Source organism: Mytilus trossulus, chromosome 4, assembly GCF_036588685.1.
Source record: "Mytilus trossulus isolate FHL-02 chromosome 4, PNRI_Mtr1.1.1.hap1, whole genome shotgun sequence".
Classification (NCBI taxonomy): Eukaryota; Metazoa; Mollusca; class Bivalvia; order Mytilida; family Mytilidae; genus Mytilus; species Mytilus trossulus.
Genome location: NC_086376.1, coordinates 39,723,950 through 39,735,640, shown reverse-complemented (window position 1 = coordinate 39,735,640; position 11,691 = coordinate 39,723,950).

Genomic DNA, 11,691 nt, shown 5'->3' with positions numbered 1-11,691 from the left:
TTGACCTGATATAAACCCAATCAGATTTGCTCTAAATGCTTTGGTTTTTGAGTTATAAGCCAAAAACTGCATTTCACCCCTATGTTCTATTTTTAGCCATGGCGGCCATCTTGGTTGGTTGGCCGGGTCACCTGAAACAATTATCAAACTCTAAATACCCTAATGATGATTTTGGCCATGTTTAGTAAAATTTGACCCAGTAGTTTCAGAGGAGAAGATTTTTGTAAACGTTAAAGACAACAAACGCCAAGTGATTGAAAAAGCTCACTTGGCCCAGCCCTTCGGGCCAGGTGAGCTAAAAACATGAAGAGCTATGATCCAGATTTGCAGTGTTAAATTCAATAAAATATATTTGTTTTATACATTATTGATTTTATTCTTTCAATAAAGTTTATAAATAACATTCCGTCTATTTTTTGTCTATCAGTACATGAAAAAAGAACCAGACATTATCTATTAATAAATAAATTTGTTTTCCTTGACCGGTACTTTTTAATTAAACAACAAACAGATTTGTTTAAAATGTTGTTCAATATTGCACCAGTATTTATCATCTTTTTTCATGCATTTACTGCTTAGTGTCTGTAGCTGTATCATTGTGTATCATTGACCTCAATAGTTTCATTTTATTCAAAGTTGTAAAGGGTTTTTGGTTGACAGGAGTGTTATATGTGATAAAATATAAGAATTAGAATGTATTTTTCATGAAAAACAAAAGTAAAGGTTGAATGTTTAAAATTAAGTCTTTATAATTTTATTTCCTGTCATGTCAAAAATGTAAACAAATCACCCCAAGCTTGTTTTTTCTGACTGTTAATGACGCCTTTACACTAAATCCATTGAATGTTGGATGTGTACTGATTGATAATTAAGTTTTAGATGCATGATTTTTTTTATTAGTTGTTATTGGCTTCGAACTAGCTGTCAGTAACTGCGAGTACTCACAGATCTGTACTTAGTGTCTTTTTGTTGTTTACATGTACAAGTACCCGTGTTTTTGTTAGATTTATTTCTATGTGTATCGATCAGACAAGTTAAGCCTTTTCAACTGATTTTTATAGTTTGTTCTAATATTTGTACTGTTACTGTAGGTTAGGGGAGGGTCGGCTAGTTTAACTCTGCCAATTTCTGTATGTGCCCGTCCCAAGTCAGGAACCTGTAATTCAGTTGCTGTCTTTTGTTGCCGTGTTACATATTTGTTTTTTTATATAAATTTCTTGAAAAACTTCATATGTGAGAGCGCTAACAATACCAGACAGTCACCAGTTTTTTCTCTGTCCACTGCAATGTGTCGCATGGGGACAAATAAAGGCAACAGCAGTATACCGCTGTTCAAAAAGCATAAATCCATGGACAAAAAACCAAATTGGGGTAACAAACTAAAACCGAGGGAAATGCATTAAAAATAAGAGGAGAACGACACAACACTGAAATGTAACACACACAGAAATGGACCAAGCATCAGACAAAACCCAACGAGAATAACAAATAAAACATTAAATATAACAAAAACAGTGAAACCCCAGTTCCTTGTTTTTGCACGCCTGATTGTGATTGGCTGGCAAAATAATTTATGACAGTTATTGTTTGATTTTCTTTATTAATTTGTTCTTCAAATCACAGTTGTTATGATCCTCAGTTTGCAAAGAATTCCACTCAAACGGATGCTAGGGGCCGTCTTAAACTTGCAGCGAAGTGAGAGATTTTATTCCTTGTTGAAGACCTCACTATGACTTTGAGATGAAGAACAGCAATAAAAGCACTGATCCTTTGCTTTTTGTGTGTTTGATATGCATGAATCATGATATTTGTTTGTGTCATGGATAGATACCCCAAATCCTTTCTTTTATATTACATACACTGTTCACTAATTTATGATAATATATCAATGGCCTTTAGGAATTATTTATTTGCTTTGTTTCAAGCACATTTAACAAATCACAAGGGGAGGTTTTACTTGAATAAGTCCAAGAAAAAAAATGTGCAGGGTTCCCACTTACAATGGCGTTTCAGAAAGGAAGTTCTACGCAGAATTCTGGGATAGATAATCATCCCATCTCGGACCATATTCAAGTCGGACCACGAACACTCGGACCAATTATAAAACAACTCGGACCATTTAAAAAGACAACTCGGATCATGTACGAAAGCTCATATACTACAAAAACACAAGCTGCAGAAAATACAGATCTCAGTGGCGGATCAAAAGAGGGGCGTTTGACCGAGTTTGACAATACATTCTACTTCTATTGGAACATGTATTTTATATTACAAAAGGAAAGACCTCTCAATTGTTCAAGAACAATTGACAGTTTAATTATTATTATTATTCTTCCGCCAAACTTTAACGAAGTTAGCAGCCTAAACCGTAAGACGTGTCGCTTTCATATTCACACATTGTATCGGTGTTATAAATACCTATCCGGAACTCACCCTGTTAGTCGAAATATTTTGTCGGTTCGGAGTTATCCCTCCGAAACCCAAAAACCTTGTTATCATTCCAACACCGTAACCGTAATAGGTAGAAAAAAAACAAAGGGTGAAATTTGTTCAGGACCAGACCCCGGTTCTTCGTTACATTTGGATCGAAAAGATTCAAGGACTCATTGGTAGGGTTATGCCCCTATGAAAATTAACCGGTGTCGGTTGACCACCAAAACTCAGAAACCATAAGTCGTAAACACTTAGGATCTTCACTATTCATCATCAATTCATAAATCTTTGAAAAATCACTCAAGGTCAAATTTGTATGTTGACCTTGACCTTTGACCTAGAACCTTGTTATGGGATAATCTCAGCAACCATTTTACTTACAGAAGTTTTAAATAGTGGAAAATGTTTGGGTCAGTACGGCGCAACTTTGTTACGTTTTGACCGAAGAGATTTGACCTTTTTTTAAGGGGCATAAAGTCTGTTTTAGGTTTCTGAAAAGACAAAATCAGCGTTTTCTATATAATTAAAGGTCCTAGACCCATGGGGTCTTCGGCAATGACATTGGGGACTAATGACCTTGACAAAGGTAAAAAAGTCAAAGGTCAAGGTCATGTCCCATATAGCGAATTTGGTGTTTTTAACCTTATTTAAAGGTTTTTCAGTGTGTTTTAACGCTTTTCAATACATTCTACGTCTATTTGAACATGTATTTTAAATTACATAAGGAAAGACCTCTCAATTGTTCAAGAACAATTGACAGTTTAATTATTATTATTATTCTTCCGTTAAAACTTTGACAAATTTAGCCGCGTTAACCGTAAGACGTGTCGCTTTCATATTCACACTTTGTATAGGTGTCATGAATACCTATCTGGAACTCACCCTGTGAGTCGAAATATTTTGTCGGTTCGGAGTTATCCCTCCGAAACCCAAAAACCTTGTTATCGTTCCAACACCGTAACCGTAATAGGTAGAAGAAAAACGAAGGGTGACATTTGTTCAGGACCAGACCCCAGTTCTTCGTTACATTTGGATCGAAAAGATTCAACGACTCATTGGTAGGGTTATGCCCCTATGAAAATTAACCGGTGTCGGTTGGCCACCAAAACTCAGAAACCGTAAGTTGTAGACACATAGGATCTTCACCAATCATCATCATTTCATGTATCTTTAAAAAATACCTCAAGGTCAAATTTGTATGTTGACCTTGACCTTTGACCTAACACCTTGTTATGGGATAATCTCAGAAACCATTATACTTACAGAAGTTTTAAATGGTGGAAAATGTTTGGGTCATTATGGCGCAACTTTGTTAAATTTTGACCAAAGAGATTTGACCTTTCTATAAGGGGCATAACCCCTATTTTAGGTTTTTGAAAAGACAAAATCAGCTTTTACTATATAACCAAAGGTCCTAGACCCTTGGGGTCTTCAGTAATGGCATTGGGGACCAATGACCTTGACAAAGGTCAAAAGGTCAAAGGTCAAGGTCATGTCCCAGATAGCGAATTTAGTGTTTTTAACCTTATTTAAAGGATTTTTGGTGTGTTTTCGAGCTTTTTAAGGTTGACCTTGACCTTTTCAATACATTCTACCTCTGTTGGAACATGTATTTTACATTAAAAAAGGAAAGACCTCTCAATTGTTCAAGAACAATTGACAGTTTAATTATTATTATTATTCTTCCGCCAAACTTTGACGAAGTTAGCAGCCTAAACCGTAAGACGTGTCGCTTTCATGTTCACACTTTGTATCGGTGTCATGAATACCTATCTGGAACTCACCCTGTTAGTCGAAATATTTTGTCGGTTCGGAGTAATCCCTCCGAAACCAAAAAACCTTGTTATCGTTCCAACACCGTAACCATAATAGGTAGAAAAAAAACAAAGGGTGAAATTTGTTCAGGACCAGACCTCGGTTCTTCGTTACATTTGGATCGAAAAGATTCAACGACTCATTGGTAGGGTTATGCCCCTATGAAAATTAACCGGTGTCGGTGGAACACCAAAACTCAGAAACTGTAAGTCGTAGAGACCTAGGACCTTCACCAATCATCATCAATTCATGTATCTTTGAAAAAAACCTCAAGGTCAAATTTGTCTGTTGACCTTGACCTTTGACCTAACACCTTGTTATGGGATAATCTCAAAAACCATTATACTTACAGAAGTTTTGAATAGTGGAAAATGTTTGGGTCATTATGGCGCAACTTTGTTACATTTTGACCAAAGAGATTTGACCTTTCTATAAGGGGCATAACCCCTGTTTTAGATTTCTGAAAAGACAAAATCAGCTTTTACTATATAACCAAAGGTCCTAGACCCTTGGGGTCTTCAGTAATGGCATTGGGGACTTATGACCTTGACAAAGGTCAAAAGGTCAAAGGTCAAGGTCATGTCCCAGATAGCGAATTTAGTGTTTTTAACCTTATATAAAGGATTTTTAGTGTGTTTTGGAGCTTTTTAAGGTTGACCTTGACCTTTTCAATACATTCTACGTCTGTTGGAACATGTATTTTACATTACAAAAGGAAAGACCTCTCAATTGTTCAAGAACAATTGACAGTTTAATTATTATTCTTTTTGTTCCGCCAAACTTTGACGAAGTTAGCAGCCTAAACCGTAAGACGTGTCGCTTTCATGTTCTCACTTTGTATCGGTGTCATGAATACCTATCCGGAACTCACCCTGTTAGTCGAAATATTTTGTTGGTTCGGAGTAATCCCTCCGAAACCAAAAAACCTTGTTATCGTTCCAACACCGTAACCGTAATAGATAGAAAAAAAGCGAAGGGTGAAATTTGTTCAGGACCAGACCCCGGTTCTTCGTTACATTTGGATCGAAAAGATTCAACGACTCATTGGTAGGGTTATGCCCCTATGAAAATTAACCGGTGTCGGTTGACCACCAAAACTCAGAAACCGTAAGTCGTAGACACCTAGGATCTTCACCAATCATCATCAATTCATGTATCTTTGAAAAAAACCTCAAGGTCAAATTTGTATGTTGACCTTGACCTTTCACCTAACACCTTGTTATCAATACAACTCATTAATCTTAATACTTACAGACGTTTTAAATAGTGGAAAATGTTTGGGTCATTATGGCGCAACTTTGTTACATTTTGACCAAAGAGATTTGACCATTTTTTAAGGGGCATAATCCCTGTTTTAGGTTTCTGGAAAGACAAAATCAGCTTTTACTATATAACCAAAGATCCTAGACCCATGGGGTCTTCAGCAATGACATTGGGGACTAATGACCTTGACAAAGGTCAAAAGGTCAAAGGTCAAGGTCATGTCCCAGATAGCGAATTTAGTGTTTTTAACCTTATATAAAGGATTTTTCGTGTGTTTTCGAGCTTTTTAAGGTTGACCTTGACCTTTTCAATACATTCTATGTCTGTTCGAACATGTATTTAACATTACAAAAGGAAAGACCTCTCAATTGTTCAAGAACAATTGACAGTTTAATTATTATTATTATTAAGGTCTTTCCTTTTACTAAAGGGAAAGACCTTACTGTATTTCTTCTGATTATTAAGGTCTTTCCTTTTACTAAAGGGAAAGACCTTACTGTATTTCTTCTGATTATTATTATTATTCTTCTTGTTCCGCCAAACTTTGACAAAATTTCCCTCCGTAACCGTAAGACGTGTCGCTTTCATGTTCACACTTTGTATCGGTGTCATGAATACCTATCCGGAACTCACCCTGTGAGTCAAAATATATTGTCGGTTGGGAGTAATCCCTCCGAAACCCAAAAACCTTGTTATCGTTCCAACACCGTAACCGTAATAGGTAGGAAAAAAATGAAGGGTGAAATTTGTTCAGGACCAGACCCCGGTTCTTCGTTACATTTGGATCGAAAAGATTCAACAACTCATTGGTAGGGTTATGCCCCTATGAAAATTAACCGGTGTCGGTTGGCCACCAAAACTCAGAAACCGTAAGTCGTAGACACATAGGATCTTCACCAATCATCATCATTTCATGTATCTTTAAAAAATACCTCAAGGTCAAATTTGTATGTTGACCTTGACCTTTGACCTAACACCTTGTTATGGGATAATCTCAGAAACCATTATACTTACAGAAGTTTTAAATGGTGGAAAATGTTTGGGTCATTATAGCGCAACTTTGTTACATTTTGACCAAAGAGATTTGACCTTTCTATAAGGGGCATAACCCCTGTTTTAGGTTTTTGAAAAGACAAAATCAGCTTTTACTATATAACCAAAGGTCCTAGACCCTTAAGGTCTTCAGTAATGGCATTGGGGACCTATGACCTTGACAAAGGTCAAAAGGTCAAAGGTCAAGGTCATGTCCCAGATAGCGAATTTAGTGTTTTTAACCCTATTTAAAGGATTTTTAGTGTGTTTTCGAGCTTTCTAAGGTTGACCTTGACCTTTTCAATACATTCTACGTCTGTTGGAACATGTATTTTACATTAAAAAAGGAAAGACCTCTCAATTGTTCAAGAACAATTGACAGTTTAATTATTATTATTATTCTTCTTGTTCCGCCAAACTTTGACAAAATTTCCCTCCGTAACCGTAAGACGTGTCGCTTTCATGTTCACACTTTGTATCGGTGTCATGAATACCTATCCGGAACTCACCCTGTGAGTCGAAATATTTTGTCGGTTCGGAGTAATCCCTCCGAAACCCAAAAACCTTGTTATCGTTCCAACACCGTAACCGTAATAGGTAGAAAAAAAATGAAGGGTGAAATTTGTTCAGGACCAGACCCCGGTTCTTCGTTACATTTGGATCGAAAAGATTCAACGACTCATTGGTAGGGTTATGCCCCTATGAAAATTAACCGGTGTCGGTTGGCCACCAAAACTCAGAAACCGTAAGTCGTAGACACATAGGATCTTCAACAATCATCATCATTTCATGTATCTTTAAAAAATACCTCAAGGTCAAATTTGTATGTTGACCTTGACCTTTGACCTTACACCTTGTTATGGGATAATCTCAGAAACCATTATACTTACAGAAGTTTTAAATGGTGGAAAATGTTTGGGTCATTATGGCGCAACTTTGTTACATTTCGACCAAAGAGATTTGACCTTTCTATAAGGGGCATAACCCCTGTTTTAGGTTTTTGAAAAGACAAAATCAGCTTTTACTATATAACCAAAGGTCCTAGACCCTTAAGGTCTTCAGTAATGGCATTGGGGACCAATGACCTTGACAAAGGTCAAAAGGTCAAAGGTCAAGGTCATGTCCCAGATAGCGAATTTAGTGTTTTTAACCTTATTTAAAGGATTTTTAGTGTGTTTTCGAGCTTTTTAAGGTTGACCTTGACCTTTTGAATACATTCTAGGTCTGTTGGATCATGTATTTTACATTAAAAAAGGAAAGACCTCTCAATTGTTCAAGAACAATTGACAGTTTAATTAAGGTCTTTCCTTTTACTAAAGGGAAAGACCTTACTGTATTTCTTCTGATTATTATTATTATTATTAGGTCTTTCCACTTTTCGTGGAAAGACCTATTGTTTTTCTTCTGATTATTTTTTTTTTTTTTTTTCTTCTGCTGTCTGAGATGCTTTTTTGTTTTACAACATATCGAATGGATGTTTGGTCAATGATGTTGTACAGTAATGGAGGTTTCAAAACTCACCCTGTGTGACCGAACACTTATTCTTATAGGAGTTATCTCCCCGCGTCCCCTTTTTCTTGTTATCGCTATATCTCAAAAACCGTATAAGATTTTTACAAACTATTTTCACCAAATTGTTTGTCTACTCTTAAGAATGATTTGTTTTACTTTGACTGGGTTGATCAGAAGACATCTTATGGAAGTTATTTCCCTTTGAAAATTTAAAATAAACGATATGTTGGGTTAATTCATACAGTATAAGTTGTAGAGGCCAACAGTCTTTTGATATGAAGTCCTTGGTCCATAAAAAGGAAATTGAGGTCAAGGTCAAAGGTCAAGGTCATGTTATAAATTTTGAATTTTGCTTGTTATCGTTATTCAAAAGAAACTGTAACAGTTGATGATATGATATGTTTGCAAAATCACTGTTTACAATAAGGCGCAACTTCAACTTATTCAGTCGAAGTGTTTTGGTTAACCCTTATAGGAGTTTTCTCCCCTTATGTATTTGAAATCGTTATTTCTCCACAACCATACATGTGATTGACCTCGGACCTTCTAATTTGAGTTCACTGACCCATGACCTTGAAATTGAGGTCAAGGTCAAAGGTCAAAGTCATGTTATAAATTTTGAATTTTGCATGTTATCGTTATTTCAAAAGAAACTGTAACAGTTAATGATACGATGTGTTTGCCTAATTACTGTTTACAACAAGGGGCAACTTCAACCCATTTAAGTCGAAGTGTTTTGGTCAACCCTTATAGGAGTGTTCTCCCCTTTTGTTTTTGAAATCGATATTTCTCTACAACCATACAAGTAATTGACCTGGGGTCTTCTAATTTGAGTTCACTGACCCATGACCTTGAAATAAAGGTCAAGGTCAAAGGTCAACTTGACGTTCTAGATTTTGACCTTTGCTTTAAATTAGTTTTTGTTCATTATAAAACAATCAAATCTTCTGTATATACCTATTAGTCTTATTTTTCTATATCAGTTGAGGTACCAAATAACATCAACAAGGAGTGACCCTTTCTAACTTTTTTTTCTAAATTTCATTCTAATTATTGAGGTGGAAAGACCTTCAATTGTTCTCTGAAGAATTGGTTTTTAATATTGTTCTTACATCTCTTCTGAAAAAAAAAATCCACCACCTTGTTATCACTTAAACTCTGAAACTACAAGTCCAATCGATCCCAAAATTTACAGTCAGCAGGGCATACATGTACTAAAGGTTCATAAAACAACGTGGTGCCGATATCTCTCAAGACTTTTCCTAGAGAAAAAGAATGGCAATGCCGTAAAAATCGCTTGCTAGGTCCGTAATTCTCAATGAAATCCTACAATAAAAATGTCCGCTCCTGGATTGAAAAACTTATCTGTTACAAACTGGTGCTGAAAAATGTACATTTTAAGAAAATAATCCTTAAACGTGTTTTAAAGTTACACCGGATCAAATAAATCCAAATCATGCACTGCTGGTGAACTGTGATCAAAATGTCAATTTCCTATAATGACCAAAGAAATTACATTGTGTACATTCCATCTCTATAGATGTTGTCTGTCCAACGTCCCGACCTAAAGAGAAATAAAAAGACTAAGTTTTTCTTAATATAAACACGCGTCACGTGGTGTCTCCTCAATCTGGCGCGCGCGCTGGACCTAAAATAAAATAAAAACTTTCCAAACTAAACATGAAACTTCTCCGGTAACACAATACTAGACCCCTTACAGAAACAAACAAACAAACAAACAAACAAACAAACAAACAAACAAAACAAACAAACAAACACCCCCCCCCCCCCCCAAATCAATCTGTTTCAAAGGGGGAAAGACCGTTTACAATTGCTTTTTGAAAGCAATTGATTTATATTATTGTTCTTACATCTCTTCTGAAAAAAAAATCCACCTCCTTGTTATCACTTCAACACTGAAACTACAAGTCCAATCGATCCCAAAATTTACAGTCAGCAGGGCATACATGTACTAAAGGTTCATAAAACAACTTGGTGCCGATATCTCTCAAGACTTTTCCTAGAGCAAATAAATGGCAATGCCGTGAAAATCGCTTTCTAGGTCCGTAAATCTCAGTGAAATCCTACAATAAAAATGTCCGCTCCTGGATTGAAAAACTTGTCTGTTACAAACTGGTGCTGAAAAATGTACATTTTAAGAAAATAATCCTTAAACGTGTTTTAAAGTTACACCGGATCAATTAAATCCAAATCATGCACTGCTGTTGAACTGTGATCAAAATGTCAATTTCCTACAATGACAAAAGAAATTACATTGTGTACATTCCATCTCTATAGATGTTGTCTGTCCAACGTCCCGACCTAAAGAGAAATAAAAAGACTAAGTTTTTCTTAATATAAACACGCGTCACGTGGTGTCTCCTCAATCTGGCGCGCGCGCTGGACCTAAAATAAAATAAAAACTTTCCAAACTAAACATGAAACTTCTCCGGTAACACAATACTAGACCCCTTACAGAAACAAACAAACAAAACAAACAAAACAAACAAACACCCCCCCCCCCCTCAATCAATCTATGTTTCAAAGGGGGAAAGACCGTTTACAATTGCTTTTTGAAAGCAATTGATTTATATTTATTATTATTCTTCTTGTTCCGCCAAACTTTGACAAAATTTCCCTCCGTAACCGTAAGACGTGTCGCTTTCATGTTCACACTTTGTATCGGTGTCATGAATACCTATCCGGAACTCACCCTGTGAGTCGAAATATTTTGTCGGTTCGGAGTAATCCCTCCGAAACCCAAAAACCTTGTTATCGTTCCAACACCGTAACCGTAATAGGTAGAAAAAAAATGAAGGGTGAAATTTGTTCAGGACCAGACCCCAGTTCTTCGTTACATTTGGATCGAAAAGATTCAACGACTCATTGGTAGGGTTATGCCCCTTTGAAAATTAACCGGTGTCGGTTGGCCACCAAAACTCAGAAACCGTAAGTCGTAGACACATAGGATCTTCACCAATCATCATCATTTCATGTATCTTTTAAAAATACCTCAAGGTCAAATTTGTATGTTGACCTTGACCTTTGACCTAACACCTTGTTATGGGATAATCTCAGAAACCATTATACTTACAGAAGTTTTAAATAGTGGAAAATGTTTGGGTCATTATGGCGCAACTTTGTTACATTTTGACCAGAGATTTGACCTTTCTATAAGGGGCATAACCCCTGTTTTAAGTTTTTGAAAAGACAAAATCAGCTTTTACTATATAACCAAAGGTCCTAGACCCTTAAGGTCTTCAGTAATGGCATTGGGGACCAATGACCTTGACGAAGGTCAAAAGGTCAAAGGTCAAGGTCATGTCCCAGATAGCGAATTTAGTGTTTTTAACCTTATTTAAAGGATTTTTAGTGTGTTTTCGAGCTTTTTAAGGTTGACCTTGACCTTTTCAATACATTCTACGTCTGTTGGAACATGTATTTTACATTAAAAAAGGAAAGACCTCTCAATTGTTCAAGAACAATTGACAGTTTAATTATTAAGGTCTTTCCTTTTTCTATAAGGAAAGACCTTACTGTATTTCTTCTGTTTATTAAGGTCTTTCCTTTTTCTATAAGGAAAGACCTTACTGTATTTCTTCTGTTTATTATTATTATTCTTTTTCCGCCAAACTT